At 39.0% G+C, this 19,468-nt stretch overlaps 1 long non-coding RNA gene across 1 annotated transcript in view; it reads left to right on the top strand.

Moving 5' to 3' along the window:
* Window positions 1-19,468, top strand: part of LOC128779536 (uncharacterized) — a 46,700-nt gene that overhangs the window by 1,656 nt on the left and 25,576 nt on the right. Inside the window, exon 2 of the long non-coding RNA XR_008425565.2 lies at window positions 12,067-12,169. This is a non-coding gene — a long non-coding RNA (uncharacterized lncRNA). The remainder of the gene's footprint in view (window positions 1-12,066; window positions 12,170-19,468) is intronic.

Here is a 19,468-nt window from a genome sequence, read left to right as displayed (position 1 = left end):
AAAAGATAAGCAGTGTGTATAAATAATTGATGCGCTTTGTTATCAGGTGAAAGCTGACAATAGTGGCGGCTTGTATAATCGAAGATACCTGAGAAATTTTCCACAAGAAAGCCCTTCTTGGCTCCGTGACCCTGACATACCCATTTACCCATCTGATGCCTTGCTACACTGTAGTAAAATAAGGCAGGACTGGTGAAAATGAATATTTTGAACAATACATTATACTATCTAATTCTAAATGCAGCTTTGTCTGATTGGCTATAGGGTCTAAGTAATGTATGTGTTTTTAAAGCTATAATGTTTTTCAGGTACATCATTTATAGTTGATTAAGTAGGATGTCTTATCTTTTCTATGAAAAAAATGAGCATCAGCATAATTCCCTCTCAAACCAATATTTTAAAGCACAAATCACTTCAGATAACAGCCCCTTCCTGAATGTGAAATCCTCTGTGAGGTGTACATACGTATTGGCAAGCCCTCATTTGAGCCATGCAAAAAGAAAGACCTCTAAAGTTAAACTTCGTTATTTTTAGTCTATTTTAGGAGTTCATTAAATAATACAGTTTTGTCGTTCTCTCCAACCTACACTTCTGTGTGAGGATTTGAGAAATGTCACTTCAGTGTGTCAGGTAAAGAAACGGAACTATATTTAATGTGACAGATGTAAGTAGCTGTCAGGCTGGGGATTTCAGGTGAGGCAATCCTTTAGTTCCTGCCTTGATGAATAGCTACAGATCACGTAATTCCCCTGAGACCGTGAAATCGGAAGGAAAGAATTTGAGAAATATGAGGATTCTGATTTGCATTGTCTGGTTTTCCGTTGTCCTAACTGTTTATTTTTATTTTTGTTGGGTGTGTAATGGAATTAAAACATAGAATAAATTATACCAAATCACCCTTTTGTGCAAATTCTTCTTGTTAAATAGGAAAGGGTTGATGAATTCACAAGGTTATTTTGGAACCCAGCTGATGTCACAGTGTCTAACCTGCTGAGCTGTCTTAGATGCTGAGAAGCGAAAAGATAACCCAGAAATAATGCCTAAGATAAAAAAGTACAGTTGATTTGATTTGAGTTGGTTTGATAGGATAGTTTCCCACAGAAAGTGGAGAAAAGGTACTCCATGCCTCGAGGCCCCCTGGGTCTGGAAGCATAGGAGGTGGGTTTTTCAGCTTGATGAGCTCTCTTTATCTTTTCACAGAGGCACCTGGAAAAACAGCCTGCGGGTGCCTGTTTCAGGATATTACACCGGGCTCTTCACTTCCTTGTACCTTCGAGCCACAGTGTGCTCTGGGAGGAATTAATTTTCCCCTCAAGAGATGACTGCAGTCCATGAAAGAAGTATCTAGCACTTTTATCTTTTTTTTTTTTTAATTCCAGAGCATAGTGCAAAAACAGTCTCTATCGGACAGAGGTCTCTGCCTTCTTTAACTACATGAAAAACAAAAAATAAAAGGCAAGAAACATGCCCTGAAATTGAACTTTTGGGAAAAAAATGTCCTAACAGACCATAATAGAGTCGCTGTTCCCAGCAGAGGGGGAGAAAGTTAATGGCATCGGTGACTTGAGTGGGGAGCATTTAAAAATCATCTCTTTTGACAGATTTGTTCAACCTCAAGCTTCTTCTTTCCATTTCTCCATAACATAATGTTTCTGAGGACAGTTTTATAAGGCTTTTCAAAAGGAATTATTCTAGAGCATATAAAAGGGTTCTTGCTAAGCAGTTTGAGATTTAAGGATAAAGGTTCTATAAAAGAAAGAGGAAAAAACGACTCAATTGTTACGACTAGGAAACACTGAGCACTTTTTCCCTGGGAACTTCTGGGAGTCGTTGCCCTTAATTCCAGTTAGATAACTGTTAGTCATGGTTTGTGCTCACGTGGTCAGGAGATGTTTTTCTAGGCAGCTTTGTTCTTTGTCAAAAGCATAACGAGTTGTTCTTGTCGCTATATCAAATGTTCATTCAAATGTAAGACAAGGGACAGAAGTCAGTAAAGAAAAAGGCAGAGGTGAAGGGGTGCGTGATATGCCAAGCAGATTCCAGTCATCCAAGGAAACTAGTTTAGGAGAGTTTAGGTAGGTTGTTCAGGCCAAGAATTTACCAGAAGTTTATGTCAACTCGCATTAGAAGCTTCGGGTCCTCAAATATTTCCTTCAGGGGATCACATAATAGAAACGGTTCTCCACACAGAGGTGGTGTTAATTATAAGCACTGCCTTTGTGGACTTGTAGGTGAAGACACAAAATAAATAAAGAGTTGCCTTATTCCAATAAGCTTTCATCAGGAAAAGCATTTTCATTGCATACAAACACAGAGAATACCTAGCTAATTATTTCTTTCTTATCAAATAAGAGTTGTTTTCTTTATCAAGGAACAGATAGGGATATCCTTATCTAGGTAGTTGTCCTTTTGACAATAGGTAATGGTATTCCAGTCTGGGATGACTACAAATAGCAGTTAAAATAGAGTCAATGAATTTCCAGGAAAGAAATGCAGAATTTCAGAGGTGCCATTTCTCTCTTGCCAAGAACTCAAAGCTCATTTCTTTTCCTGCAAAAGTCACTATAAGGTGTAACTAATCTCTTTTTGGGATACTTCAGCTGTGGCTTTCCCCTGCCAATCCAAAACAACAGAAATCTTCTTGCATCTTAAGGTCTTCGACTGGAATCATCGACTCAGTTTAACTGAAAGACAAAGAACGGGCCCATGGTTTAAAATGTTACTACAGCACTTTGTCTATCTGCAGGTGGGAATAAGGCTTACATTCCCTGGTTTCATCTCACTTCCTTGTTCTTATTTCCTCAAAGAAATAAGTTAAATAGTGAGGCAGAGCTAATGAACACTTTTCTCTCTTCAACTTTGGCTTCACCAGAATATACTGACCTCACACTGTGCTTCTTTTTCTGTCATTCTGAGCAGTGCATGAGGTACTTAGTAAGAGCCGTGGTGGTGATAGTAGCAGTTGTAGTAGTAATTAACATTAATTGGAAAGATTCATTACCAAATTTAATTAACATCTACTTTCTAGATGCCGTCACTGGGCTAAGTACCTTCCATACACTATCTAATCGAATCCTCCCAACAACCTTAGGAGGCAATATTAAGTTTATTTCTTCAAAGGGGATACTGAGGTTTGAGAAGCTAATTAACTTGCTGGGGGTCACACAGCTGGTAAGTGATGAAACACCAAGATTTGAATCAAGGTAGACTAACTCCAGAGCGCCTCACTTTTAAGAGTTTGAATATACTACTTTTAGTGAATTAATAAATGAACAGAAAGGGGAACCTACAAAATGCTATTCTCAAGCCTCCCTGATTATTATCAATGTTCTTTGAATTTCCAGGATACCAAAACTATCAAAGTATTAATAATAGTAAGTCTTGGAAAAATATTAGAGTCTCACATTTCCCGAGTTAAGAAATAATTTCCTCAAAGGCCTACCTTGAAATGGATAGGCAAAATTATTGTAATGAATATATTTGCATTGAGATGGGTACTGCAGTTGGAAAAGAGAGAGAGTACTCTCCATCCTTCACATACCTCCCCAGAAGCTGCAAAGAAGTCTCAGAATAAAACAATTAGGGTGACCACGGAACAGGGACTCTACTATCAATTTCTTCAGAGTGGTCGCGATCTACCTGGGTGGCAGCATGTGCAAATGACAGAGGCTTTGCCAGCTCCATCAATGAGAGAGTCTACTTCAGAGTTTCCCTGAAAGTTCCATGTACTCAGATGGCTTAATCCCTTCAATCTCTTATTACAGTAGCCTTGGTGACCAACTCCCCCAAATCCTTCCCACCCCAAATGGTCAGCCATGGCAATCTCATCCCTCTTGCTGGTAATTCGCTTAGAAGTAGCATCTAATTCAATCCTGCTCCCCCCCCACACACACACACACAAAAAAAAACCCGCCTTTGGAGAAAGTTTTCCTCTCTTACTTTGGATAATGCCTTGTATACTTCAATTCCTGAAATCACAGCCATGAGGTCAACCCATGGTACAGGTCAAAGTAAATAGAACTTACAGAAATGTATGAGAGAGTCTAATATGTTTCCAAGTGTTAGTATTTACAATATTCTTATTAATGTTGGCATCCTGGAAATTCAAAGAACCCGGAAAGCAAATCTAAGGCCCTGAGATAATATAGCAAAAGCCAACCTTCCTATGAAATTCTTGTTAAGAAAGATGAAACAGTTCCTTACATTTCCTAACATTTAAGTCAATTTGAGTTAGAAATTTCTGTTAATTAAAGTCTAAGGTATTCTAATAGCTTCTATTAACATTTAAAACCTTAGTAATTCTTAATCACTAAGGATATAGAGAGCATTCAGAATTGTGCAAATTTACGTAGAAATTAATTACCTGCAAGTAATTCATACATTAGCCAGTCAAAGGCACCTTCATGAAAACTATTTTGAAAGGTGTTTACAAGGAATTCCTGGGATGGATGAGAAGGGGAAAAATCATTTATTCTCTCTAATTTTTTGCAAATCTAAATACAGAGAAGAGAACCAAGAAAAGCTAAAAGAACTTTTTGCAAATGTCCGCAGTATGACTGAGACCGAATCTTTTTACTAACTGTGTTCACAATGCTTTATACCATGAAAAGTATTTTCCAAGTAATTTCTGTGCATCGCATTGGATGTTCACCACGACTCCGAGGCTCAGTAGGATCAGTTATTAACTTCCTTTAGCAAATGAGGAAACTATGACTCTTGTGCTTTGTACTTAATAGATGTTTACAGATTACTCTCATTACTTTTTATCATTGTTCTAATATCCATCGTTATGCTCTACGTCTTCATCATAGGGATGTACAAACAATCAAATACTGAGAGTGATTATTAAATGTAAAGTCTTGATAAAGTTGACAAGTAGCTTTTACTATGTTTCCCAAACTCGATCATTTCTGATTTTTAACCATCATTAACTTTAGCCCTTGGAATCATAAATGACATTCACATGATTAAGTATGTCGATGTAATAGCTTTTCTTATTATGGTGATTGCCTTGCTGTGAAATTACTTATTAACGAAACAACAGGGAGTAAAACTATTCCTAATGAGAAGGGTTATCTTGCTCAGTTCCTGCTAACCCCTAGAAACTAGTTCAGACCTAATCTTAGTTCCTTGCCATACTATGTGGGCCCTGGTGGACCTGAGCTGCCTTGGTTTGCTATGAAGTCTGAGAGGGTTACAAGAATGGCCAACAAGATGTGAGCTGAGGCCAGCTCCCTTCACCCTGGTCTTTGCATGCACCTGACCCACCAGCTCTGTCTTGGCCACACTCGGTGTCAAACTGATATGGGTTGACCTTGATCTAGTCTCTCACCACCAGGACAGATGACTCTAGAAAAGCATCCAGGAAAACTGAAAAGGGCAACCACCATAACAATAGACTCTAATTTCATTTTCTTCCCCTTTAAAAATTGGACTTACAGCTTTGAAGAATAAAAATTTCTCTTGTTACTAATTTTTTCTAAGATAAAGCAATGGTAACAATAAGAATAAAATCTCAAATAGTCCTGATGGTCTTAGAATGACCAGCCATCTATCTCAGTTTGTCCAAGACAGTTGGTTTATGCCTGCTGTCCTGGCAAAATTAACAGTGCATCCTTTCTCTCTCAAAAGTGTACTGGTTTGGACAATAAATTATGTGGTCTCTAAGATTTAGTTGCTGAGGAAGTGAACATCTGTCCCTTGGTCTAAATATTTGTTGGTAAAACTGTACTCAAATCACCCCCATGAAGGCTCTTGTAGAAGAAAATTATTAATCCATTATCACAGGATGAGTTACTGTGATGTTTCATGTTCTTTCCCTACTTCCTTTATCAGAAATACGTTGGAGAACTCTGCTTCCAAAGATTGTTTTATTATTTCATATAGCGACAAATTTCCCTGGCATTGACAAGGAGCGAGATATGCAATATAAATATAAAATTCATGAAATTGAACCTTTCTTTTCCGAAGACTTTAATTTTATGTTTATAGAACTTTTTTCTCAAATGTACTGAGTGGATTATACTAAATGTAATTTGGTCTCTCATTGCTAAGTCAAGGACATCATAAAAATTATTGATCACATTGTGGAATAATATGATCACTGAAGTAATTAGCATTTCACTTGCCCTTTCGCCAAAGTCCTTCTAATTCTGTTTTTTTTCTTCGACATTCTCCCTTATTGTTAATGTCATTTCTCTAAGTGTTAGCTGATGGCAGTTCCCAGCTCTCCCTCACTGCTTTTGATTCATTATGTTACAGAGTAGGAAAAAATCCCAAGTTTCTATGAAAACACCAAGCTTACTAAATCAGTAACCCTAACTTTGGGAATTATTCTTAGTCAATTGGCTCTTATCAGAAAGTAGGTCCCATCAAATAAGACACAGTTTTGTGACAGTCACTGCCTTCCTGCAAAGGGGACTATTCTAATATTTCTATATTCTTAGATATGCCCAAGATAGCAATTTACCAAAACACCTAACCTCAGAAAGGGTGGGGCATTATTAAACTACTGGTTTTAGTTTGTGAATTGGAATAAATGAAAAATGTTCTGCATAATCTGATACTTTCAATAGAATGTTGAATAACGATGAAAATGGGCATTTTTGTCTTGTTCTCATCTTCACCACTGTTATTCAGAATTGTACTAGAAGTTCTACCCAGAGTAATATGGCAAAAAAATAAATAATAAAAGGCATCCAATTTGGAAAGAAAGAATTAAAATTATATTTACTTGCAGGTGGCATTATTTTATACAAAGAAAATCTCAAACAATCTACCCCAAAATGACCATAAGTAGTAAACAAATTTCAGCAAAGTTGCAGGGTTTGAGACCAACACACAAGATTAGCTGTGTCTTTATAAATCAGCTATGAACAATCCAAAAAGAAAATGAAGAAAATAATTCCATTTAGAATAGTATAGAAAAGAGTAAAACCCAGCATAAAACTAACCACAGAGGTGAAAGACTGGTACACTGAAAACTGTAAAATATTAATGAAAGAAATTAAACACCTAAATAAAGAGAAAGACATCTTGTGTTCATGGGTATTAAGACTTCATATTGTTAAGATGGTAATACACCTCAATGCACTCTACATGTTACATATAATTCTTATTAAAATCCCGATGGCTTTTGCGGGGAGAAATGGCAAAACCATCTTCAAATCTATATGGAATTGCAAGTGTCTATGAATAGTCAAAACAATATTCAAAAAGGAAAAAAAATTGGAAGGCTCATGTTTTCTGATTACAAACCTAACTACACAGCTACAGTAATCTAAATAATATAGTACAGGCATGAAGATATACACATAACCTAATGGAATAGAACTAATAGTCCAAAAATAAACCTAAACATCTACTACCAACTGCTTTTTGATAAAGGTGTTGAGGTCATTAAGTAGAGCAAGAATAGTCTCTTCAACAAATGGTTTTGAGAAAAACGTATATACAAATGCAGAGACTAAGGTTGGACCCCCTACCTGACTCCATAATGAGCATTAACTCAAAACTGATAATGATCCAACATAAGAGCTAAAAATACAACATTTCTGGAAGAAAACACATGAGTAAATATTCATAACCTCAGATTAGAAATGGATTCTTAGATTTGTCAACAAAAAATGTATAAACTAAACTTCATAAACATTAGAACATTTTGTGCCTCAGACATTATCAAGAAAGGAAAAAGATAACCTCCAGAATGGGAGAAAATATTTGCAAATCATGTACTTGATAAAAGCTTAGTGTCCAGAATACATACAACTATTACAACTCGACAACAAAAAGGCAAACGACTGAGCTAAAAACTGCGTAAAAAATTTGAATAGACATTTTTCCAAACAAGATATACCAATAGTCAATAAGCATGTGAAAATGTTTTCAACATCATTGGTCTTTAAGGAAATATAAATCAAAACCACAATGAGATCTCACTTCATATCTACTATCATGACTATAACCAAAAAGAAAAAAAAGAAAAATAATCACTATTGGCAAAGAGGAAAAAAATAAGAACCCTTGTACATTGATAGTAGGAATCTAAAATAAAGCAGTCACTGTATAAAAGATTTTGATGGTTCCTCAAAATGTTAATGACAAAATTACCATATAATCCAGCAATTCCACTCCTATGTATATGCCCAAAAGAATTAAAAACAGATGTTTCAACAAAAACTTGTTCATGAATACTAACAGCAGCACTATTCGCAGTAGCGAGAAAAGTGGAAACAACCGAGAGGTCCGCAAAGGGATCAGTAGATAAACAACCTGTGGTACATCCATACAACGAAATGTTACTCTGTCATAAAACAGAAGGAAGGGCTGATACGTGCCATGATGTCGTAGGTGCGCTTTACACTCATTGTGTTACATGAGATAAACCAGGCACAAAACGTTATGTATCATACGGCTTTTTTATATGATACAAGTATATCCCAAATAGGCAAACCCGTAGAGACGAGAAGCAGCTAAGTGGTTCCCAGGGGACTGGAGAAAAGGGAAAAGGGGAGTGATTACTTACTGTACTCTCTTCTGGAGTGATGAAATGGTTGTGAAACCAGAGAGGGGGTTGGTTATATGACATTGTGAATGTACTAAATTATGCACTTTAAAATGATTAATTGTATAGTTTGTGTATTTTACTTCAATTTTTAAAACACTATTACTTTTTTGGTAAATAATAGTATTATTCTTAAGTTCCAATTCAATGTGCCTAGTTCTCATAGTCTCTCACATTAAATACCAATCATATTAGCTTTTAAAAAATCACTTGACAAAAAGTTTAAAAAGTGATAAAAATGTCTCTTTTAAGGCCATTAATTTAAAAGTAGATTTTCAAAAGAATTCACCAAATGTAGATGATAAATGGAGGCAGTTCCCTGCTGACATGTTAGGAAGAAAGCTATGTTTATAATATTAACATGCATCCAAACCTGGAAAATTCTTTACCAGAGCCCGATATGTCTACAGAGGGTTTTTAAGGCCTTGATGATGTCAGTCTAACAAAGAAGCAAGAACACCACCAGCCCCAATTCTCGGTGCCACCAAAACAATATTCTCCTGTATTCCAGGAACCCTGAAATATAAGCAAGAATTAAGGAGGAAGTGCAAAGAGTGAAGGAAAAGAAAATATGAAGAGAAAAGAAGAAATTGAACAAAGGGTATCTATTGGGAAATGGACTTCTTCCACAGCTGAACTAAACTACAAATGTCTTATCTGCCTTTTAATCAAGTCCAGTTCCAGAGGCTGGGGCAAAAACACCTAACGCCATTTGCTGAAAAGGGGCTCCTTATATATTAGTAAGAAGTAATTTGGCCAAAAGCAATTTGGGGGAGATGACCTCCAGTTCAAGAGGACAAAGTATTTGAAAGCACGTCTCCAGTTAAAGGTGTATCACATATGGATATTTGGGGAACACCATGGAGAAAATTTGTGGTATTTTATTGTGATGAAGACACGTAATATAAAGATTTACCATTTCAAAGTGAACAACTTCCAAAGGAAACCCCCTACTCACTTAGGAGAGACGCCCTGGCTGCCTCCCCTCAGGACACAGCAACCACACACTGACCTGCTGCTGTCTCTATAGATTTAGCTATTTTGGACATTTCCTGCAAATGGAATCATAAAGTACATGAACTCTTGTGTCTGGCTTCCTTCACATGGCATAGTTTGCACGGTGTACCCATGTCATTAGCATGTATTAGTACTTCCTTTTTATGGCTGAATAATATTCCCTTATATGAATATACCACAATTTGCGATCCCTTTATGGACATTTGGGTTGTCTCCACTTTTGGCTGTTATAAATAGTGCTGCTATGAACATTTACACACAAGGGTTTTTTTGGACATCTGTTTCCAGTTTGGGGGAGTATATACCCAAGAGTGGAACTACTGGGTCAGAGGGTAATTCTGTGTTTAACTGAATCACCATATGTTTGACTGAAGAACTGCCACACTTTTCCACAGAGGCTGAACCATTCTTACATTCCCACTAGCAATGTACGAGTCACACTTTCCTGTCTTCAAGTTTTGGGGTCCATTTCATAGTCCCTTAGAAAGGATTTTCAACTAGCATGATTTTTAAACTTGGTTTTCTACCTATTTTTCGTGTTCTGCACTATTTACAACAGCAAATGTCCGACTCTATGCCACTGTTTAAATCAAGCATGATATACAATGGCATGGAAACATCATTTTTCAATTTTCTTATTACCATATCTAGTAATTTTAAATTTTAATATAGATAAATAATAGGTCATCTCCCCACTTCCCAAGATAATTTGACCAAGAAACATGCTTAAATCCTAACAGAAGTTAAGATAAAATACTGTCTTGAGTTGCTATAAAAATGATCCCAAATTTACCTGAGATTTGCAAACTTTTTAATGGAACAAAAATAAATTGATACATAAAACTTTTTATTTTTTAATATGCTGCTAGAAGGAAGATGGATGTTGCTATATTGAAAATTGATGTAAGAAGCAGCATGAATAAAAACTAATAAAAATAGCTAACCTGTGCTGCCCACTTACTGCATACCACACGCCGCCTTACACTCTTTAATTTCACGCTCAAAACAAACCTGTGAGGCGCCTGCTACTGATTTTTTCATTCCGCAAGTAAGAAACAAATTTAGTGGGGTTAAGTAACACTCACAGTGAGAGTAAGTAGCTACAGTCTAGATGTGAACTCATTTTGTTATACAAATTCCAGAATCTCAAAAGCTATGTAGTACCCCGAGTTTACATATTTTGTTTTCACTGCAATGTTGTATTATGAAAAATTCTCTTTCTTACAGGTACACTGTAGCAAAGACAGAGATATGAGCTGCTAGGGTTATAAAATTTGGGTAATCATGAATTAGGTTGCTTTAAAACATATAGATTACCTTGAGCAATTTTATAGAAACCAAACACATTGTTTTTTAATATTCTCTTTAATGCATTCCTGTTTCAGCTCTTTTAGGGTGGACGTGATTTGAATACCCCAATAGCTCAGTGTGCTGTTTAAATTTTCTCTGTCAGCTATAGACCTTGGGAAGCAAGTTTGTGTAATTTAATTAGTTAGCAGCCTTAATGCATGGAATGATTTGACCGATACATATTGTGAGAGGCAGGGTACGTCGCTGACCCTCAGAGAGAGTGCTCATGCCACCGGACAGCCAATAAAGGGCTGCCTCCCTGACGCCGGCAGATGGAAAGTCATGTGTGTTAAGCTGCATTCTTACATCTAATTTTTAAATAGAATTTAAAGGGCAGAAAATCCACAGATGGTATTTCCTTGAACAGAATAACCTGTGGCATCTCATGGGATCCTATAGGACAAATTTGAAAGTAATTTGATGAAGAATCACTTAGATGAGGAACCATCAGTGAATAACTCTGATGAAAGGAAACTCAGACGCTGCCTGCAGCTAAGGCTTGCTTACATCTTTCACTTAAAACACAGTGATTAATTCTCACAGCAGTGGCTCTATATTTCTGAAAGGTCCCTTTTGTCATTCGCTACCTGTACCTGGTGGCCCCCATCCAGCTGGGTTTTGTTGTTGTTGTTGTTTATTTGTTTGTTGGAAAGCTCCAGGAGAAGGTAAAATGTAGCTTACTTTCTGATCTTTTGAAGTAAAGCAAGAGCCTGGACAAGTCATTTATCCCATTCAGAATGTAAACCATTTATAAAGAAATTTAATGCCACCTAAATTCTGATGGAGTTCTCGCAATTCAGCATTACCCAGAACCAGAAGTCTATTTCCCTTCATCTGGGTAATGAAAACATTGCAGACAAGAGAGGTTAACAGGAGTTGAGCAGCTAATACGACCAAAAGACTTAATGATCCCAAAGTATTGACAATACTTTTGTCTCCATGGAGCCCCTGTCATCCAAGGAGCGCCCAGCTGAATGTGGTCAGAGATGCGAAGCCCTTACAGGTTCTTGAGACGCACAGACTAGCATTTTTGGCGAGGCAAGCTGCGGGTGGGAGCGGGGTGTCAGAGCAGGGTGGATGGAGAATGCCACAGCAGAGACAGTGACTACCCAGCTCTCCTGCCCTGCTCTTCGCAGCTCCCCAGGCCAGCACCTTGCCACCCGCACGAAACCTTCTCATCTGGTCCCATGGAAGTCTCATACCCTCGCGCCCTGACTTACAGTCATCTTCCGTAACAAGGTAGGGACTGACGATTTTGCACTCAAATTCCTCAAGACTGCGCCTCTCCCAAGGGTAACTGACAGGAGTAACTCCAAAGGGGTGGGTTTGCAATAGGGAGAACCAGAGCTCAGTAGCAGAGTGAGCCCCGTGGGGTAGAAAGGACAGAGATCCAGAGGATAGGAAATGGGACGTGAGACCCACTTAGGATTTGACTATAAGACATTCAGTCTATCTCCTTGAGCCTCAATTTTATCATCAGCAAAACAAGGAGAATAAGGGATGGCCTCCACATCTCTTCTAATTCTAGCAACTGTAGACAGTCCCCGAGAGGGCTGTGGCCTCTGCCCGGCACCGGTGAGCCCAGAGCCAGCCCTGCCGGCGGGACATGTAATGTAGAGACGGGATATGACTAGCTTGCAAGCCAGGGTGAGTCAGCCTGGAGGTTAGGAGAAGCCGGCTGGCCGGAACTTAGCCCACACCCGGCAGGGATGTGTGGGTGGCGGAGAACACTCTCTCACACCAAATCTCTCACCACAGCTGCCTGCATTCCACCTTCCTTGCCATCCACAGAGATGAAATGAATAGCAGGAAAACATTTAGAAGGCAAAGGTGGTGATTAAGCCCTGTTATTACAAAGGGGCGTCTACTACTCTCCACAAGCTTTACCTGAGCCTCAGTTTCCCTTTTAAGTCCCTTGACTGCAGGTGCCCTGTCTTTTGCCCAGAGTCAAATGATTTACTCTGAAAGGAATAAAGTAATATTTTTATTTTTTAAAAAATCAGCCTTATCCATCATACATTACAAATTGTCCATGTAACTGAAGACTTGTGTTCAGCGTCAGCAAACCTCTTTGCCCACACACCTGGTTTTAAACTTGAGCTTATGAGTAAAAAGTTTAATTATTTGCCTGTTTGTAATACTGAAAAGTTTATGGCAGTGGGTAAGTATGTTTCACAATTCTTGTTTGTAATAGAAGCCACAGTTTAGTATTGAAAGCAAATGTGACGGGCTGACGACCTTTCCTGCCTATGGTTAAAATGATAGGAAGTGATTTATGAACTGTCATCAGAGTCAGCTAAGGAATATTGGCTTCTATTTCATTTGGCCGGCATGGTTTTAAACTCTTAGCAAACTAAAATTAAAAAATACAATTTTCATCTGTTGTCAAACAATAAGAGTCACGACTCAAAAAAGTTTTAAAGCTCAAATGGTGGGTTAGGTGTACATAACCTTTCAAAAATTTGGACTTTGTCCTGGCCAGGTGGCTCAGTTGGTTGGAGCATCATCCTATTCACCACAAGGTTGCGGGTTTGGTCCCCAGTCAGGGCACATACCCAGGTGGTGGGTTCAATCCCCAGTTGGGGTGCGTACAGGAGACAACTGATAGATGTTTCTCTCTCACATCAATGTCTCTCTCTCTCTTTCTCTCTCTCTCTGTCCCTCCCTCTCTCCCCCTTTCTCTGAAATTAATGAGCATATCCTCAGGTGAGGATATTTTTTAAAAATTTGGACTTAGATGCATAGCGAACAGTTATCTCAGTCACGTATTGGTGGTTTATAACTCAAATCTTTGGGACATTAGCTAATTCCTAGAGAGATCAAGGAGAGTTTGACAAGAAGCTAATGTTATTTTACTCACCTCTAAAAATCAGATATGGTCTACACCTGCCATGTGACAATTGCAATGAAAAATTCAATAAAATTAAAATCCTTATTGCTTTCTGATGGTCAAACCTCATTTCCAACAATTGATTAATTCAGATAAAGTGACCACCTTTTTGATTTTGGCCTAGTCTTCATCCCTCCACAGAAATCCCCGGCACATGTTCTATTAAAGAGTTCTGTGGCAAACCACTAATTCAAGTGAGATTTGTGTCTTACACAGCAGATTCTCTAGTACTCATTCATTTCTTGTCCTACAACTTCACTCCATACCACTCACATTGACCAAGGATTGTTGTCTTAGCCCTAAAACAGAATAATTTATTCGAATGTCATTAGAAGTAAGTGGATAAAAAGCTCAGTGTATTAACATCATCATATTAATAAAACTGCATTGTTAAACTTATTTGAAATATAAGACATATAATAAACTTTCAAATTACAGTGGCCAAATAGCTACCATCTCTAAGAATTAAGAAATGTTCCAAAATCTCATAGATGGATGAACGCATTCTAATATGACACCACCATATAATATTACAGAGCCATTAAAAACGGATTGGAGTTATACCAATTGACTGAGAAGACTTTCCAGGAGGCATAGAAAGTACAAGAAATAAAATGTAGAGATACGTTCATAGTATGATCCCATCACACACATAAACACACACAGTCATTTGTAGATGCATTTACACATGTATATGCCTAAAAGTTCGTATGCAGGTATATAATGAATACATGTCTGTATGCAAATTCATTATATTTCTAGATGGCCACATGGAAAAGTACTAAAGTACTAAAGTATGCATACCAGGTTGCTAACATTTTACCTGGGAAGGCAGAAGGTAGGGTGATACAGGGAGAGGGGAAAAGGAAAAAAACTGAACCAAAAAGGTATTATTCTATTTGTGTAAAATTTTGTGTGTGTGTGTTAAAGAACCTGAGAAGAAGACATTATGTCTGTAGACACCTAGGGGTGGCTTTAGAATACTGAGAGTTAAGTTGCAGAGAAATGTGTCTGATTCTCTTTTGGGTGGTTTTTTTTTTTTTACTTTTAAAAATAGCTTTATTTTTTCTTTGCATGAAATGGGCACTTTCTCATCACAAAATACACTAAAAATAGAGCAGCAAAAGGAAAAAGTCAAGACTATTTATAATTCCAATAACCCGCGCGACCACCATCAAGTTCTGGTAGCTCGTCTTGCAGGTTTTCCGGGTCCGTTAATAAGGAAATGTGATCACGTGTGCTATGCTCTAATCTTTCTTTATGGGGCCAAAAGAAATGAGTAAGAACAACTTGTCGGGTGTGCCCTCCCCACTGGAGCCCTGAGTCTCCAGCACATCCCTCTTTGGCTCTTAGCCTGATTGGTCCTCTTTGGCCTCTGCTGAAGGTCCACTTCCTGCTCACCTGCTGGCCTGAATCCCAGTTCCTTCTGGGTCTCTGGCCCTACCCCCAACACCAGGAGCTGCAGGGAAATTCTAGGCCCCATCCATGCCCCTCCAGAACAAGAGCAACCCAAGCTAAAGAAATCCCAGCCCACTCTGCGTTTCCTAGTTTACTTCCATGTGGGTGTCCCCAAGTTCACGAGGCAGAAGCCGAGACAATCTTCTCTCAGAGCTCCAAATATGAAGTTGGACCAAAAGCTTCAACCTCCTCAACTTAGTGACACCCCTCCTTCCTCTGGACTCTCTCCCAGAAAGATGTAATTAAGATGATGTGGAGAAAGGGGAATCCTTGTGCATTGCTTCTAAAAACATCATAATTGGTACAGCCACTGTGGAGATTCCTCAAAAAATTAAAAATAGAACTACCATATGATCCAACTATCCCATTTCCAGGTATATATCCGAAAGAAATTAAATCACTGACCTGAAGTTATATTTGCACCCCAGTGTTTATTGTAGCATTATTTGCAATAATCAAGATATGCAAATGACTTAAGTGTTCATTGATGGATGAGTGAATAAAGAAAATGTGTTATACATGTACAATGGAATATTATACAATCTTAAAAAAAAAAAGAAGGGAACCTGCGATTTACAACATGGATAAACCTAAAAGACATGCTAAGCGAAATAAACCAGACACAGAAAGAAAATACCGCATATCTCACTTATATGTGAAATCTGAAATAGAGAGTAGAAAGGTGGTTGCCAGGAGCGGGGGAAGGGAGAAATGGGAAGTGTTGGTCAAGGCGAGCAAAGTTCCAGCTCCATAAGATGAATAAGTTCTGGAGAGCTAACGTGCAACAACACGACTACAGTTAAAGGTACCACCCTGTACACTTGAAATTTGCTAAGAGGATAAATCTTAAGTGTTCCCACGAGAGAGAGAGAGAGAGAGAGAGAGAGAGAGAGAGAGAGAGAGAGAGAGAGAGAGAGAGAAGGAAGGAAGGAAGGAAGGAAGGAAGGAAGGAAGGAACTGTGCAAGGTGATGGATTTGTTAATTACCTTGATTGTGATAATCATTTCATAATCATACATATATCAAATAATCAAGTGGATACCTTAAGTATTACAATGTTTTATTTAAATGTATTGTGAGTAACACTGGTTAATAACAATATACAATTTTCAGGTGTACAAGACTATAATTTGACATCTGTGTACTCTATTGCATACTCACCATCCAAAATTTAGTTTCCTTCCCTTAACATGTATTTGGCCCCCTTATCCATTTTCCCCTCCCTCTGCCCTGTCTCCTCTGGTAACCATTCTGTCGTCTGCATCTATGAGTTTATTGTTGTTTGTTTTGTTAGTACATTAGTTACTTTTTGTTTTATTCCACCTATGAATGAAATCATATGGTTTTTATCCTTTTCTGTCTGACTTATTTTACTTATCATAATATATACAATTTTTAATTGTCAATTATTCCTCAATAAAGTTGGAGGTAGGAAAAGATTACACTCTTATCTCTTCCTTTTCTTAGCCAGTCATTCCCTCTTCTTCCCACAGAGGCTCAGGAACAGAAGGGCTGGGTTTCAGACTTTAATAACTTGGGATCCTCTCTCAGCAAAACCTGACTGTCAAGCCTATTGTTTGGCAGCAAGACTCTATTTGGAATGTCAGAAGCTGAGTATTGATTTTTTAAATTTCCCTTGACATTTCTGTTGTAATGTCAATAGAAATCCCCATTACTTACCTCGGTGCACACCCACGAGGCAGATGGATACCCCAGGGTCATCATTGATAAGGTAACTTACCCAAAACTTCAGAACAGAAAGCACATTAATTTTTTTCTTAATATTACTTCCATTTCAAAAAAGAAATAACCTTTCAGTAATCATCAATAGCCTTAATTTTCTCTACACTTATTCTAGGTTGCTTTATATTCTTGGTGGCATTGGTTACATTACAAAGTAAGCAGCAAAGTAACTCTTCCGAGAGCGAAAACAGAAGGTATCCAACAGAGCAGATACAATCCTTAGACTAAGAGCACAGCTTTGATCTTAAAGGTAGATTCGTTGAAAAAATTTCTGGATAAGAGGTTGGATTTTTGGAGAACTTAGAAATCTTCGGTCCATGTGGGATAACTAGAAGGTGTGGGGGTCACAGAGCAATGCCAGGAACCAGGGCACAACTTCTTTTAACCAAACCAGCTCAAGTGGGGACAGCCTGGCCAAAGACTTAACTGCCACCAGGAACAGAAAGAACCACAGGACAGAACAAGCAGGGAAAGGACAATGGTCGTGTCGCCAGACCAAACCAGAGCAGGTTCCAAGCCAGAGCTTGACAACCAGAGGCACAAGCTGGGCAGTGTGTGGTAGATCTGAACTTGGGTAAAGCTGAGGTCCGAAAGCCAGCACCCAAGAGTCCAGGGCAAACAGGGAGGAACAGATCGAAACAGCCTGAGGTTGGAACCCAGCACAGAAAATCGATATGAGCAAAAACGCAGATCTGCAAAGGACAGCACAAAGTGGATCTTCCCAGGTGACTGTTGGTCTGCCTTCTGCCTTGTTGAAGCAGTCTTCTGGTGGGGCAGACAATAGCTGGCAGGCAGGTATGACTCACCAGAGCAAGGTAAATCCCTGAAGCTGTTTGTGATTGCAGCAGATCTCTGGGGAAAGAACTAGAGAATTCATGGGAGGAGCATAGGAACAGGTGAGAACCTGCCTTTAGAATGAGGTGGGTCCCTGACACCAGATATGCCCTTTCTCTTCCAGAGTCTCCTTCTACTGCAACTGTATGGAACAGGGGTGAGAAAATTATGAATACACCCTGGCCAAATAGCTCAGTTGGTTAGAGCATTGTCCCAGTACAACCAAGTTGCAGGTTCAATCCCCAGGGAGGGCACATACAAGAGACAACTAATGAATGCACGAATGGGTGGAACAACAAAGCTCTCTCTCAAAAATCAATCAGTTTTTAAAAGAAAATTATGAATAAAATTTAGGGGTGCCTCCAAGCTACAAAAGTTTTACTTTCCAGGGATCAGAATCAAAGTTATAGGTAAGGGTGTTTCTGCAATATGTGGAACCAGTCATGGTTAATGAAGAAAGATGAGAGTGACAGAGAGAGGAAGGGAAGGGAAGGGAAGGGGAGGGAAGGGAAGGACAGAGACAGAGACAACAGTAGGTACTAGCTCCAATGTAGGGTAGTGGAAATGGTAGAGTGACTTCTTAGATGCTAAAATTCTGAGTTGAATGCCATTTCAGTGGGTCTCCGTTAAGTATAGAAAGAAGCACTCTATAGAACCAAACAGATGGTACTCAGAAATTCAAATACAATGAACATAGTGGCTATTCTAAAAACACCAATTCCAAGCAACAGCTGGTGTCTGGCCAACATTCTCAGCTGGAAACCACAAACTCACTTTATTTGAGGACACCTAAGGCCTCAGGGCAGGATATGATGAGTCCAATAAGGGCCCATGACCCTCCCTACAAATATTTCCAGAATACACCACCTCCAGGCCATTCTCACCACCTGGGTCTGAAGCAAGCCCTCATAGGTTCTCACCTGAAGCACTAAAACAGCCTCCTCACCAGTCTTGCTGTGCCAAGCTCACTCCTCCACTCCCATCCCCAGTGAAAGGCCACAATGTGCTTTTTATTAAGGCTCCAGGAGCCACTCTGACCCAGGAAAGTGAAAAATAGACATGCCAAAGGTGTTCTCTCCTTGGTGTGTCCTAAAACCCCTGTGGGTCCCATGGGGGTGCATCCACACCCAGGTACTAATGCCCACAAGTGAGAACAGAGAAGGGGGAGGTGCAGAGGCTTAGTAGAGAACCTGCCATTCATGTGCACTACTGCCCCGGGGCTCACATTTGGCCCCAGTCTGGTGGCCCCTGGGTGGGGTTCATTACAGCTATACCCTGCCCTCCTTCATCATGAAAAAAAATTATTCATTAATGCATCTCTTTCTTCTTTCCTCCATTCATGCACTTATGCATTCACTTGATAAATATTCAGCAAGCACCAAGTCTGATCCAGGCACTATTCTGGGAACTGGGCATAGAAAAATGAACAAATATAGAAGGGACTATGATTGCCCTTCTCCTTCATGGCTCACAGCCATGACCCACACGTTTCTCACAAGAGAGCATGGCTTAACACTTTAAACACAAGAATAATGGGCCCAGAGAGAAGGACTATTTCAAAATTAGCTTGCGTCAGAGCTACATGTCTACAGAATTATCTTGAGTGGGATCTC

Source organism: Desmodus rotundus, chromosome 1 (assembly GCF_022682495.2).
Source record: "Desmodus rotundus isolate HL8 chromosome 1, HLdesRot8A.1, whole genome shotgun sequence".
Taxonomy (NCBI): domain Eukaryota; kingdom Metazoa; phylum Chordata; class Mammalia; order Chiroptera; family Phyllostomidae; genus Desmodus; species Desmodus rotundus.
This window is presented reverse-complemented; position numbering and strand designations above follow the sequence as displayed.